The sequence below is a fragment of the Phascolarctos cinereus genome, unplaced genomic scaffold (assembly GCF_003287225.1).
Source record: "Phascolarctos cinereus isolate Bilbo 61053 unplaced genomic scaffold, phaCin_HiC Scaffold_4;HRSCAF=312, whole genome shotgun sequence".
Taxonomy (NCBI): Eukaryota; Metazoa; Chordata; class Mammalia; order Diprotodontia; family Phascolarctidae; genus Phascolarctos; species Phascolarctos cinereus.
The window spans coordinates 666,480,656-666,496,567 of record NW_027555847.1 but is presented as its reverse complement, the minus strand read 5'-3'; the positions used below and the strand labels follow the sequence as shown (position 1 = coordinate 666,496,567).

Sequence of the window (15,912 nt, the reverse complement as noted above, 5' to 3'; positions counted from 1 at the left end):
GAAATTGATGTGGAGGAATAAAAGTTCAAGAATCTAAAGGGTAATAATGAAAAATGTGAGAAGAAATGGAGTCTATCTGTACCAGAATTGAAACAAAACTACAATCATAAAAATGATTCAGTACTAGTTTAAAAAGGAGGCCAATCAGTGAAACAGATTAGATACAAAATGTACAAAAACAAACATCAGAGTTCAAATGTTTGTTAGATAAAATCCCACACATCCTCCCCCTTCCCCCATTATTGGGGAAAATACTTATAAGTTGAGAAAAAACTGCAAGGAAAACTGGACTTTAGTCTGGCAGAAATAAAGTTTACACTAGCAGTTCTTAATTTTTTTTGGAGCTCTTTATAGTCTTAAAAATTGAGGATGTCAAAGAACCTTTGTTTATGTGATTTACATCTATTGAGATTTACTGTATTAGCAACTGAAACAGATAAAAATTTTAATATATTTATTTATACATTTAAAATAACAATTATAAATTCATAGCACATTAATATAAACAACATATTTTATTAAAAAACCATATTTTTCCAAAATAAAAAAATAGCCAAGAAAAGTCACATTGTTTTATTTACATTTTTGAAATGCAAATTGCTTTTGTGCCATGAGTGCAAATGTTAGCACAATGATTCCAGGATAAATCATTAGTTCAGAGCAATTATTCAACAGTTTGAATAGTTCAGCGCCCCTTGTGTTTGCTGCCAGGCATTTAAATAAAAGAGAAAGGAAGATTGGCATGCAAACATCACATTTATCCCTGATACTTATTAAAAAACAAAAGTAAAATCTGAGGCCACTTTTCTGAAGACACCAGAACCTTCTACAAGCTCAATGGTTGCTTAGTCTGCACATAAACACGTCATTAATAGAACTCTAATTAAATCTTATAAATGCATAACATTGCCCCTGAGGAAATACATAGGACAACAAAGATGTTATGAAGATAGATAGTTAACACAGTTGCTAAATTTGGTGGAAAGCCAAACTAAAGCAACTTTTTAACATGAGATTATAAATTCTTATCAGCTTCTTAGCACCTGCACACAGATCCTGCCGAATTATTGGGAAGAAAAAAAAAATGCTGGCTCATGGAGATGTTAGGATGACTCATAAACTGAAAACACTGCATGCCATACTTTCCCCCAAAGCAAATAAATCAAAATCCTGATGAGTACAAGACAGTGAAGCCTTTGTGGTTTTAGTGCTGCTCTTAATTTTGGGCAGCATGAATGCCATTGGGAATAAAGATGAAAAAAGAAGAAAAAAATACTCTAAAAAAAAGGAAAATATTTTTGGCTTGTCAGTTTCCCCCTCTGACACTTGCGTTTATCATATTTTAGAGTCACAGCTTTCAGTAGTGAATGGTTGATCAACTCAGGAGTTTCTCTTTGCAGTAATGTCTGCAGGCTGCTTTATGCACAGGAGTAGCCTGAAGGCCAATGAAAATAACAGTGGCCAAGCATCTCTCTGGTTTCCTCTCTGCAGAACATACAAAAAACAAGGAGACAGCCCCACAGCAGAATACAATGAAAGGCGCTGGAGTGATTTTTCTGCCAGTTTGAAAGTTTCTAGCACTTGGGAAAGTGAGAAACTTGGCATTAAATAGTGTAAATTCAAAACTCCTGCAGGTGCTTAGCAGTCACTTGTAAGCTTGATTGCTTAGGAGTAATAAACCATGGTCCTCCTAAAATCCCAAATCTTGATTTATTTAAAGCTTGAAATGTGGTTCTGCTCTAATAGGAAATCTCTTTCCTTCGCCATGTATATACCGAATTCACTTTTCTGAGCATAGTTGGCATTTTCTAAAGAATTCCTATTAGGTAGGAATTCATAATTCTTTTGCGCCCAGTTGAGTTATCTTATTTTCACCCCCTCAGATTTAGACAACCTACTGGGCCAATAGCAAGATTTTTATGGTGAACTGTCTCGATTTCCTCAAGAGCTTTACTTGGGGCAATCGGCAAAAGACATGGGTTTCCGTAGTGTAGTGGTTATCACGTTCGCCTAACACGCGAAAGGTCCCCGGTTCGAAACCGGGCGGAAACATGGGCGTGTCTTTTCCATTTTGGATTGCAGCGAAACACACGGGCTTTTCACTTCTGAAGGGACCCTTTCGCTTTCTATGAGCTAGGCGTCATCTTAATCAGCTAATTGAAGTTTATGCAAAACCATCTTCTGAAAAGTCCTACTCGAATACCTCATTGTGGCCTGGAGTGGACCCTGATACTCGTGGCAATGCTTGAAAAGAACAAAGTTTGACAGGTTCTGGCAAGCTGCCTCTTGAGTACAATCCAGTCAGCATGTGTGTCTGTTTTCCTAGTGCAAGTCCAGCTAATTCCTGGGTGGCTCATCACCAGTAGGTGGGTCCCTTGGTGTTGGAGTCTTGCCATTGGACAATTTTGAAATACAAATACAAAATAGACCTCCATCCTATGTACTCTCTTCTGCTCTGCAGCAACAGTGGCAGAAGAAGAGGGAGGCAGAAGATATTAAGGTTGCCTCAGTTTTCTCACCTGTAAAATGTACCTCACAACTTTGTTGTGAGAATTAAGCGTGATAAAATTTGTAAAGGGCTTAGCATAAGTGCTATAGCAATGCTTATTTCCTTACGTATTTTATTGTTGTTGCAGAGGAGGTAGAGAAATTCTACGAAGAATTTTGATCTTTCAAACTAAATCAATGTATAACTTAATACTCAGTGATGTCAATGCAAGTATGGATATTAGGAGAATAACGAAAAACAGGTTGGAAAACGTGGTTTAACAATACGAAAAAAGCGGCATGGTGTGTATTTGTGAAACATTGTGCTCCAGGTTTATTGGGAATGTCAGTAGCTACTGTTCTTATTGTACCATCTTAGCAAATGCTGTTGCTTTGCTCTAATTGAGCCACATCCTACTAGAAACCTTTCCCAATGCTAGTGCCTTCCTTCTCTTGACTATCTCTAGATTATCGCCTTATCTTTTTTTTATATATAGTTATTTGTATGTTGTTTCCTCTTTTAGATTGTAAACACCTCGAGAACAAGGATTATTATTATTATTATCATCATCATCATTGTCGTCATCGTCGTCATCATTATTTGATCTTTGTGGCCTCAGTGCTTAGCACGGTGTGTGGTACGTGGCCGGTGGTTATTAATTGCTTGTTGACTGAGTTAAGATCACACCGCTTTCTTTCTGTGAGGTTCTTTTCATATCTCCACCCCCTCCCTCAACCGTCAACTCCCGGGCCCCTTCTCTCACAACGAAAGGGCCTACCTGGTTCTCCCGAGGATCAGGTAATACTCTGTATGTCATTTCAAACAGTGCCTATGGGGCTGATGGAAGATTCTTGTCTAGCGAGCCGTTTGTTAGGTCGCGGCCGCTAATCAGAGCGGATTCTGTCCTTTCCCCCAACACCAGCTGTGCCTTTCACTTCACTGGGTTCTCTTGATGGCTCTTCTCTACTGCTTTCTGTTCTTCCCTTTGGTCTTCTCACTTCCCTAACTGATAAAAGGTGAGTTGGAGTGTAAGAGCCTGAGATGCCAGCTTCGTATGTATTGGGACCCAGGCAGGGTATTTGGTTGTTTTCTCTTTTAAGCAACCGCTTTCGCCAAGAGCTGGTGGAAGGCGGCTGAAGTAGCCGGACTTAGTCACCGCCTCCTCCAACGTTGGGAGCCGGATCTGCGTCTTTCTCATACTTTACCTTATTTTTCATGTGGATCTTCTTCCTGGCAGGCAACGGGATACAGCGGAGAGGCTCTTAGAAACCTACCTCTTAAATCCTACCTCTGACGTTATTCTACCATTGTTACAATAAGCAGTCCCTTTCCCCTCCTAAGCTTCAGTTTTCCTATCTCAAAAATAAGGGAGTTGAGCTCGGTGACCTCAAAGTAGTTTTCCTTGGTATCTGATCCCCGTAAATTCAGCTTGAGGAAGCTGGGACCTGAATACCTGAGCTCTTCAACAGATAAACTTTCCATTGGCCGCAAAACAGCAAACAACACGCCACGAAAGAATGTTATTGATTATTCTCTCCTCCCTCGGCGGCCGCAGAGGCTCCCGAAGTGGAATGGTCTCAGGGGGCTAGCTACGGGAGAGGAGTGAAAAGGGAGGGAACCAGAGGGAAAAACCGCGGGACGTGAGAAGGGAATTTCAGTGCAGGAGCTTAATGAGAATATGAATCCGGAGAGAGGTTGGAGTGTGGGGTTTCACTGTGGCTACCGGAGGTCGTTGGGTCCTGCGGAATCATCCCGATCCCCGAAACGAACAGACAACTGACAGCTAGCCACAGGTAGGCTACTCGGCTATCTATGCTGGAATGGCTGACACTGGGTCTGATAGTCATCGCGCTGGACTCGTCTCCAAGAAATAGTAAGAGAACCAGAACACGCGGTGCGTAGGATCTTCTTTAATTAAGAAGATGAGACAAGAATGATGCATAGCAGAGGGGAAGCGCGTGGGATTTTGATCTGTACGAGGGTTTCTGCTGAGCAGGTGGTTCCTGTGTTCTGCTGTTAAGGGAGGTTTGAGTCTTTGAAGCTCTGCTGCGGAAGTACCTTGGATCTGGTCACACCTTTTGCTTGCCTCTTTTTGCACCGAACTTCGGCCAAAATGCTTAAAGACAGAGACAAACATTAAGCAAAGTAAAGCAGCCTGGTCTAGGGAGGGTAGGTGGACAGGCTTTAAAGGAACTGTTTACTGGACTTACCTTTTCTTCAGAGGTTATCGGTGATTGCTTTTCCTTGATGTTCAACAGCTATCTGTGGAAAACAGGAATGAGAAAAGGCGTAGGGTGAAGGAGAGAGGCTCTGGATCCAGTGCTGTGATTTGGATTTGAACAAAGATTGCTGGGGAAGGGGGGAGGGAAGTGGGCAAGATTGGGACTCACCACCTGGTTAAGGGTTTGGGAATTTGCTTTGGTGTGCTACTCACTGGAGCATCAGTGGCCTAGCTCCAAACTTCTCTAGTGTAATTCATTAACCCATTAAAATAATAGGTATTTATAGAGATATATAACTAATTGTTATTAAGTGCTGAAAGAGCCACAAATGACCAACAGGCAGAGGTCTATTTAGTAAGACCTTAAAATAAACACTTAGGGATATAAGATGTACACATACTGACACCTAAAGGTTACTGGTGAGGTATGATCTTCCAATGTATCAGCATTGTGATATTGTGTAAGGGACTGTGGATTGGGGTGGGGATTATTGTTTGTCTTTTGTTCTCCAAGAGGACCATGGCATCAAGAATGTGCTGTCATGACTTGCAAGTGAATTGGACTTAAGTGAGGAAGGGTTGTGCAAAGTCACCAGCCTCATTCTCTCCTCTGGAGCCATCTGGGTCCAGTGGCAAGATATAGGGGGGTGGGTATAGGGATGGAGGGAAAGAGAGGAGAAAAAAGGAAGAAAGGAAGGGGAAAAGGAAAGAATAAAAGAAAGAAAAGACTCTCTTGCCTCTGAGACATACAATTTTGGACCCAATGAGAAGGAAGCATGAACTCTGTTGAAGCAGGTTATCTTCTTCATTTTCTTCTTCACTTTCAGGCACTAGCAGTTTCTCAGGTATTCCTGAATTGTCTCATCCAAGGATGCTGGACTCCTGTCTTGGACAGTGGCTGGTATTATAAACATTTCAAACTCTCATGCCTCAGATGCTGGCATATTATCTTTTACATATGTCACATCTCTCACCCTCCTAGGATGATAAAGCTGATGTGATACTTGAAGGGCACCCTCCTCCAGCCTCCACCTACCTCAGCTCAGAGATTGCCCAAGGAGCCTATCTCCCTCCAATAAACCCCACTGGGCTGAGTAGTGAAGGGAAGGCCAGGTAGACAGCCTCCTAGGATGCAAATCATCAGTATTTTAAAAAAATGTACTTTTAATGTCAAAAATTCCATTTCTTTAAGGCAAGTAAGGGCTTGTGTTGTAAAGAATTAAAAGGAATTCATTAAAGTAGAAAATCCACAATCTCAAGTGGGTGCATCCAGTTTAGAGGAGTAGTCCAGACTTGAACCTGAGGCTTTCACATCCTCAGCAGAAAATATGTTCCAAGATCCATGAGTTAGTGCCTATAAAGATATGTTGAACCACTTATCCTGATCTCCACAAGGATAGTCTATTCAAGGAACTCTCTTGATTAAGGTATCGAAGTGTAAACTCTCAGCATGACTTTAACAATTGCAATTGTCACTAACCACTGATTTTTCTCAGTTCAAGGGATCCTGATACTATCCCAGTTGTCCTAGAGTCATTTAAACTTCGAGGAATTTGGGCACTTGGTCATCATCCAGACTATGGGAAAAGGCCCTCTTATAATGGCTCCTAATCAAAATCCCAGTTCCCTGTTCCCTTGGAAACTGGGAGTAAGAATTATACCAATTTATCTTCTAAAGGCCTCTTGCCATTAGATGATACTAACTCTCCAACTTTTTTGGAGACTTTTTAGGCCAAAGAATTTATCCATCATCTATCTACAAGAAGCCAGATCTACAATAGCCTGGGTTGGTTCACAGAAAGTGCAGATGAGAAGGAACTGCCTTCTAGAAAAGAGATCAGGCTGTGTTATTGAACAGAATGGATGGATTGCAAGACAGTGAATCTGGTTTAGAGGAGTCTGATGTACTAGACCTGCAACTGTTTTTCAGCATCCTTCTCTACCTTGCAGAATCCCCTCAGGAGCCTTCTACTCCCTGAAAGCTTCCCTGATCTCCTTAGCAAAAAGTGTTCTCTGTTATATTAAATTATATGGGAGAGCTTTGAATTCTCCCTTATCTCAATATAGCTTGCCACTTGGTCTTCTACTTCAAGGTTCATGTAACTACTCAGCAAAAAATCTAAGAATGTTCCACAAGGGTAAAGAATGAGTAATTTTAAAATGTTGATGTCTATGGTGCAGCACAATAGTACTTTGAGCATAGGAGGCTCTTCTTAGACTATATGAATAATTTGTGTATATAGTATATCTACATATATAAGATGTTACATTCATAGACTTCCACGATGCTTTGGGGTTTAGTTCCAGGAATCCCCAGGGAATTCTTTCATGACACTTCACCCAAAAATACACTGTAACCACGTTGTTTCCACCCGGTTTCAAACCGGGGACGTTTTGCATGTTAGGCAAACATAACCACTACACTACAGAACATAACCTGAATAATGAGATAAATCTTGACAAAATCCACCTACTTCAAGTAAACATCTTTTCTCCAAAACCTTTCAATCAGTTCTTGTCATTGTACCTGGGTTCTGGGAAACTGTTACAGTCTTACCTACTTGATTACCTATGAACTCTACTTTCCTCTAGGGGCCCAAACCACATTCCCTGGCAGCCTAGTCACAGACAAGAAAGACCTTTACACCACAGCCCTTTGATACTAATGCTGTGGTAGAGAAATACTTCCTCCTGACCACCTGGCAGAAATCTCCCTGGAACCTCAAACTTGAGGGCTGCTGCTACTTCTTTCCCCAAATTAGAGGCCAGCCCCCATTTGCAAGCCAGTTTCCTCACTCAGATCCTTGCTGCCTTTGCTGCTGCCACTGTCTTTTCCTGGTACCCCCTGACTCTCTTCCCTAATTCTGGCCTATTCACCAAAGCCCTCAGAAGAACCAAGATCCAGCCCTGTGCAAAGAGGACTTCGGCCTCTATCCTTTTCTTGCCATCTTCAGGGCAAAAGTCTGTAGCCTAGAAAGCCAGGGTGTGTCCATCCGAAATCTGGGTCCATTCCCACCTTTGCCTGCTGTTGTTCACAGTAAGATTTTGATTTGATTCCTTGCTATTGGGGTCATACTGTGGCAGAGCTACAGCTGGACTCCTTGTTGGCTGCATCAAAACACTAGATCAAGATAGAACACAGTAGCCTACCCAGCAGTGCAAATTGGGAAGGACTTGGCTTCCACTGTTACCTCACAGGAATGGACCGCCCATCTGTCCAGGTCATGCTGGAGTCATGCAGGCCAGACTGCCTATGCTCTTTTATGTAATTTGACTGCTACATATTTCATTTTCAGTCCATTTTTTCCTCTTTTGCTTGCAACATTTGCCTTCTGTCTCTGCACTCTGCCTCTGTTGCCTCTAGGAAATGTTACTTCTGGAGTTAGAGGGGCAGAGCAGAAAAGTGCAGTACTTAGAGTTAGTAAACCTGGGTGCAAAGCAGGCCATAAGTATTTTTTTGTGTCCTTATGGGCAAGTCAGTTAGTGGCTAAGGAGATTCTTACTTTACTCTTCATAGCTCATTGTGTCATTATGAAGAAAAATACTTCTCAAGACACAAATGCAGGATGACAGTGTTAATTCAAGATTGGGGAAACACATCTCCCTTCCCTAGTGACCCAACCCAACTCGGGAGCAGGGGCAGGGCATTATGTTACACATACTAGTTAGGGAGCTTTTCCCATTGGATTCTAGAGGGGAATGTAGGGATGAGAGGGAAGGTGTATATGGGGAAATGAGATCTACTTACCTACAGATAAGTGTAATTCACGCTACTAACTCATAGCTTAGAGAGATGAAAAACAAGAACCCTAGAAATCAAAGAGGGAGTATATTTTTAAACCAGAGAACCCAGAACTAAGCCTTTATCCCACTGATGTCAAAGACAGAAAGTTCTCTTATTTATCAAAATAGTCATGCCAGCACATTTTGTGAAAACAAAGAGCTGGAGAAAAAGAAAATGCTCCTGGATTTGAGAGAAAGACTAAAGAAACTTAGGTACAGGAATGTGATGGATTGGTATGAGGAACATGAAGACTTCATAAAAGCATCTAAAGACATGTGAGTGAGGTAAGGTGCTTCAGGGATTGCCAAATGGAGTTTAAAGAGTATGGCCCACAAGAAGACCTGTATAGCTACCACCCCTCACCCAATTTTGCCGATGAGGAAACTGAGACTGAGAGATTAAATTACTTGTTCAGAGTCAAATGATTAGTAAATGTATGAAGCAAGCAGGGTTTTGAGCTCAGATCTTATTGGCTCCAAACTCAGTATACAAGTCCACTGGGAGATATTTTAATGCTACTTTTTACATATAAATGGAGGTATTTACAGTGCTATGAAATCTTATTCACTATGGTAAGTTAGTGTTTACTTTGTGAAAAGCAAAACGACTTATTTTACAGTAAATGTTCAAAGGATTAAGTGGATATAAGAGGGGGTTAATAAGGCAGTTGGAGGGCAGGTAGTGATACCAGATTTATTTATATTTTCTTAGGGAGCAAAGGGCTTTGTTTGGACTCTGGAACTCAGGTGCATATGAGAAGGAATAGAATATTAATATATAGCAGCTGGACTGGATTTGAACCAGGGAATTCTAGGGTGGTCTTATCCCCTTGGACCAATGAAAATAGAAGCACTATCAACAGAAAACAACTGAAAAGGAATGCTGAAAAGAACAAACTTGGCCCCAGAGAAGAGATGTGAGATTCCACTTCCCCTCACTACTTCGCATAGGTGTGATGGAGTTTAGGGCTCTGGAACACTGCACATATAATTAGATGTATTAAAAAAACAAACTAAAGAGTTTTGTTGTTTTCCTTTTTCTTCTTTTTATTTAAAATATTTGCTATACGTGATAGCTCTCTGTGAGGGGAAGGGATACAGGGGAAATTAGGGTATGTATTTAAAAATAAGATATCAGTAACATTTATTTTTAGAAAACCTAACCACTTTGCAACCTCTCTTCTTAGGGAGATAATACACATTTGTAAAACTCTTTGCTAAACTTAAAGCACTATATAAATACTGTTATTATAATAGTAATAATAATAATTATTATATTTTGATTACGGAATCAATAGGCTGCCCCTCACAAAGCCTAGGAGAGTGATGGAAGGATGTGATTTTGTAACCTCTGGAAAACCAGGTCGATGAAAGAAAACGTATGAACCAGCACTGCCGTGACTCGGATTCGAACCGAGGTTGCTGCGGCCACAACGCAGAGTACTAACCACTATACGATCACAGCACACCACCACACTAGCTGGAAGCTTAGCTCTTCAATTTAACTTCAGAAAGCTTAGGCCCAATTTCTTTCAATTCACCACCCCTTCAAATAGCAGATGTGTTGAAATACTCTTAGTTGCTGGGATGCACACAAACTTGCCCACAGACTACCTGACATCGTAGAGCTCCGAAAATAGGCCCTTGGCCACAGAAGACGAATAATACGTAAACAATTGTCTGTGCATAGCAGACACTATCACTCTAAAACACAAAAGAACACACTTTTCTCTGTCCTGCCACTCACAGGAGCCCTGGAGGTCACCTGTTCCCTGCTGGATCACAGACACAGTTCTCATTTTCTTTTTCTTTCTCCCAGTCCTGCACCGTTCACTAAAGTCCGTCTTTCCTTATATGCGCACGTTGGCGAAGTCCACCCTTACTTCGGACCTTTGCCTGGACTGGAGGAAAATGAGGAAGAGTAGACCAGTACATAAAACATTTGGGTATGTCGCCACTCAGGTATCTGTATCCTAAGAGAGTACTAAATGCAAAGAATATTTGCCGCCTCTTCTCTCTCCTTTCACTTCAAATTTAATCTCTTTTTCTCTGGAATGGTAAGTCGAGATCCTAATGTATGCAGGTGCTTTGTCACTCTCCAATTCTTCCTGAAGGCGTGAGTGATGCCTAGCTTTCCAGTCTCCTCTGATGACGTTCCGTGGAAAAGTCAAGGAAGAGCAGAGAAGGCACCGGCTAACACAAGTTATGGCAGAATAAGTATAATAGCTAATTATTAAGCTATTAAGGATATAATTTTATCCTAAATATATGTGAATATATTAAGGACATAATTATAATTAACGATGTAGGTGACAGTGCACTAAGGGAGAAGTTTTAATTCCCCTTTTTATAAACTCAAGTATTTACAATGCTAGAAAATCCTATTCTCCACTGCATGTGTGTGTTTATTTTGTGAAAAATCAAAAGATATGTTTTATGGCATATGTTCAGATCTTAAGCAGACATGAGAGAGGGTGTGATAAGAGACTTTCCAGCACATCTCTTCCCATTCTAGAATGATGAAGCAGGTGCAAGTTGGTTTGTAGCAGTGCTTGAAAGGACATTGTCTCTCTCTAAGGAACGGGTTTCTTCAGTAGGAGTAAACACAGGGCAGAGCAAAGAAAGCAGGAAGAGAAGGCCAGGTAGGCAGCCTCCTAGGGCACACATCAAGAAGTACCTTTACAAACCAAATATTTTTAATGTCAGAAAATAAATTTCTTTAAGGCACCTAGGTGTTTGTGTTGTAAAGACGCACAAAGAGATAATTACGCCGGAAATGAAGCCAATTCCTCCTCCCTCCCCAGTGGACGTAGCAGAGGGGATAGTACCATGGATAAAGGAGTAGTGGGTGGGTAACAAAGGAAGGGGGCTAACAGAGTGCTTGAAGTGGAAAGATTGAGAGATTTTATATCTTTTCATCTGATCAGAAATGCATTTTTCCTTCCTCAGTGGAAGGCAAAATGGGAAGGGAGGAGAGTTATTTTGGGATTTGAAACCAGGGCTATTTTGCACCCCAAACAGCAACAGCAGCAGCAGCAGCAACAACAACAATAGCAACATCTTGATCAAGCCAATGCCTACCAAGAGAGAAAGATAATAGCTCTACCCATTTATTGTCACCATTTCCGGAAGATAGCCTCCTCAGGGAAGGACTGTTCTCTCCTGATTAAGGAATCAAAGTGTAGATTTACTGTAAGGCTCATAAATCCAATAATCACTAACTACATACTGATTATCAATTCATGGGACCCTTAACCTGTAATGACCCAGCTGTCCTGCAGTCAAGGAATAGACAGACTCAACATCCAGATCACAGGGAAAAATGTCCTCCCTGTGAAACTGGGATTGGAGATTACTTGATTTAATGTTCTAAAACAGAGTTGCCGGTGGATGCCATATCTCTCCAACGTAAAGGAGTTTAGTTTGTGCCAACAGTGTGTCTAGGCTAAAGAATTCATGTTATCTACAAGAGTTCAGACTATTGTCCTAGATGACTTTTTGTAATTAATTAGGTTGGTCCTCAGAAAGAACGGCTGAGGAGAGATTGCCTTCCAGAAAAAGGGGATTGCCCAGAGTATTGCAGCGAGTGGACAGCTTGACAGTCGATCTAGACTAGGGGATTCTGACACAGTACCGTTCTTCCTGAGCTGCCTTCCTGCGTCTACCTTTCAGGCTCCACTTAGAAGCCTCCTCCTATCTGGAGATTCACTGATCACCCCAGCTAAAGATGTTCTCTACCTTCTGACATGATCCTGGAGAATTTGACATTTCTTTGTGCCCATGGCTTTCCACACTGTATTCTACTAATGCGTTTATATCCTAAGCTTCTCAGAATAACGTAAACTCAAAAGAAAATCAGTAATTTTAACATGTTATTGATCTCCATGGTGCAGAACAATAATCCACTGGTTTGCCTTCCCTTCCTACGCGGAATATTCCACATTCTCATTTTATTTAACCGTAGCTCATCACATTAGAAAGCGAATTTCGATCTGGGTGGCGTGTTAGGAGAATGAGGTAACCGCTGCTACACTATGTAAGCAAACTCATCAATTTTACTCCCAATTAGAACGCTTGAAAAAGTTCCAGTAATTGAAGTTAAATCCATGTTCTCCTTCCCTCCCCAAATTTCCTGTCTTTCTTTCTTTCTTTCTTTCTTTCTTTCTTTCTTTCTTTCTTTCTTTCTTTCTTTCTTTCTTTCTTTCTTTCTTTCTTTCTTTCTTTCTTTCTTTCTTTCTTTCTTTCTTTCTTTCTTTCTTTCTTTCTTTCTTTCTTTCTTTCTTTCTTTCTTTCTTTTTTGTTGTTGTTCCCAGAGAGGTTTTGTTTAATCTCTCCTGTGGGAGTCAGACTGCAAGGTAGCATCAGGAGGACGCGCTGTGACTGAGCTATTCCGGCTCTAACCTTTACTAGCCACCGACTCCTAGCCAATCTTATCAGTCCCTTCTTTGGATCCTACCTCCTAATTCCACCCTTCCAGACGCAACAACCTGGCCTCATGTGGTGAGCTTCTCTGAGTGAATTTCTACATAGGCGAAAGTCTAAAATTGGAAACGATTTGTCACCTTTATGGACAGAGGTTTTTTCTTTCTCTTCTTAATACTGGATTCCCCAAATCGACATTTTTTTTCTGCGTGGACGGGGGGAGCGGAGAAGGGGAGGGAGTTCGGTGGGGCAGAACGAAGTCTCAGACGAATTGTCAGATTCCTCTCCGAACAGCTGGTAAAATCATAGAATGGGAGAGTTAATGCCGAATATTAATGTGTTAAAACGAAAAGTAAAGAGCAATGATCTGAAAGTTTCTTTGCAATTTTCCCTGGCCCTTGACTGGCTGTAGTTTTACTCCGCCCCTAGCGACCTGTGCAAAATTAAGCCTGCGAACCTTGGAAGGAGGCGAAGCTCTGTGGAGTGCGACTCTGGTTCTCTACCCGAAGACAGCTTAAGAGGGAATTTTTCTTTCTCTTCCCTTTCCCCTATCTGTTATTTCATCCTGCAGCAGAGCTGCTCAACCAGTAGGACACTGTGCTTTCATCAGGGAGCCTTCACATGCCCTAACACTCGAGTTCGCATGGAAGAGAGAGGATGCAGCTTCAAGGAGCGTAATCTTTATTTTTCTCCCAAATTTTAAATAAATTTTATTTACATACTCTGATTTTATATCACCCAAATTTCTCCCTGTATGTCATCCCTTCCCCTTCGGGAGAGCCATCTCTAAGATTTTTTACTAATGTGTCCGAATCACTATCCCTTCCTCCACTAAGCAAATAAAAACAAATAAACAAACACGGAAAATTAAAGCCCTCAATAGTAGATACGTGGTCCGGCAAAACAAATGTCCACATTCACTATGCCTGAAAAAAAAACCATACATACATACATATATATGCATATCTATCTATATCTATATATGTTTCTTGCTGCATTTTAAAATTTCTGATAGGAGATTGAGTGGTGTGTTTCATCTTCGTTTTTGGTCTCTGTGGTTTATCATTGTGTTGATCAGAATTTTAAAGCCTTTCGCAGTTCTATTCCTCTAAATCTGGTTATCCTTGTATAAATTGTTCTTGTTCTGCTTCAATCTGTGTCAGTTCACAACTCTCTTCCTGTTTTCCTCTGAAACGGTCCATTTCGTTTCTTGTGGCATAGTAATATTCCGTTACACTCCCGTGCCACAATTTATTTAGCTAATAGGACACTCCTTTAGTTTCCAATTTTTGGTTACCTTGAAAACAGCTGCTATAAAACATTATTATACATATAAATTATTTTCCTTTCCTTTCTTTGATTTCTTTGGGGTTATAGGTTTAGTGGTGCTATATCTGGGTCAAAGGGTATGCGTAATTCAGTGACTTTTGGGGCGTGGTTCCACATTGCTTCCCAGAATGGTGAGACCAATTCATAGCTCCAACAACAGGTCAGGAGGGTTCCTGTTTTCCCACATTCCCTCCATTGCTGGTCAACCCTTTTGCCATCTTTGTCAATCTGATGGATGTGAAGTGAAACTTCAGTTTTAATTTGCAGTTCTATAGTTAATAGTGTATAAGGCCATTTTCTTGTATGGTTGTTAATAGCTTAATTTTTCCCCTTTGATCATTGTTTTTATCCTTTGATCTACAGGAAATGGTTTTTAGTTTTATAAATTTAAATCCATTCCTTTTATATCTTAGTCATAAGATATTTATCAGAGAAACTTGCTGTGAAGATTTATTCCCATTTACCTGTTTTCCTTCTAATTTTGACTACATTAGGTTTATTTGTGCAAAATCTTCAAAATTTTATACAGTCAAAATTCTCCAAAGATGCAGGCAATCTCAATGGCCTCTAGAGTTCCTTCCAGCTTTAAATTTATGATTGTGCTTGTCTACCTTGTTGCTTGCAGTAAAGACTTTCATTCTACCTTTACCTCTCTGAAAGTGTTGGACCTTGATTGACCTGTCACCAACCCCTGGATACCAGAAAAATTCAAAGCAGGGAGAGGAAAAGAAAAAGTTAAATGTGATAGTGATTCAGTTGAAGGCATTTCTCTCTCCTCAGGAAGTCCACCATATTTGTTAGCAGCAGGAGAAAGGATGTCTTCTTTTCTGTGTCCTCATGTAATGGTGTCCACTGTCTCTATGTAGTTTATTTGAGTGTCCATGTCTTCTTTGATATGGTATATAGATTGGAAGTGATCACAGCCAGGTCCCATAATGTGTGTGTGTGTGTGTGTGTGTGTGTGTGTGTGTGTGTGTTGGCAAAGCCATTAACATCTGTTGAATGACAGAATGTTGAATTGAAACAAAGAAATTCTGCAGGATTTTGCAGTCTTTAGGAAGAAAAGAGCTAAAGTAAGGGGTTAAGTGTGGTCCCTTGGAAATTAGCAAACACTACAAATTAGAGATTGATTTATTGTTTTGTTGATTATGTAGACTTAATAAAATGATGGATAAAAAGGTTAATAATATAAATTAAATTTAAAAATATGTCATATGTACTTTTTTGTAGTTCATTGTTAAATATTTACAAGGACACTCTTGTATAAAGTGGCAAGTTGTAGAACTAAAGAATTATAAGATCACTGTCCCAGTCAGACTATGTTTTTACCTATTATAGAATGAGGCATTTTCATGTGTGAATAATAGTTTTCTTAGCTTCTAATCCTTATCAGAGATATATTCTTTATATGAAAGATTTCATTCCATTACCCTGTATGTGTGTATCTCATATGCGTGTAGTTATTTACATGTTACCTCACTCATTAAATGTAAGCTCCTTGGGTGCCTAGACAGTTGGGTTTTTTTGCCTTTATTTGTATCTGCAGATTTTAGTAAGGTCCCTGGCATATAATAAGCACTCAAAAATGCTTATTGGCTAACTGAAACAGCATAAGATTGCAGCCAAAGATTGCAGCTGAGCCTGAACTGGGATTGCTTCTCACAGAACA

General features: G+C 40.5%; 2 non-coding genes across 2 annotated transcripts; one reads left to right on the top strand and one right to left on the bottom strand.

Annotated features, from left to right (window-relative positions):
* The first annotated feature begins 1,979 nt into the window (after nt 1–1,979).
* On the top strand, nt 1,980–2,052 carry TRNAV-AAC (transfer RNA valine (anticodon AAC)). The gene has a single exon. It is a non-coding gene; the product is annotated as a tRNA-Val (tRNA).
* A 7,833-nt stretch (nt 2,053–9,885) lies between these two features.
* On the bottom strand, nt 9,886–9,957 carry TRNAH-GUG (transfer RNA histidin (anticodon GUG)). Its single transcript has one exon. It is a non-coding gene; the product is annotated as a tRNA-His (tRNA).
* Nucleotides 9,958–15,912: the final 5,955 nt, after the last annotated feature.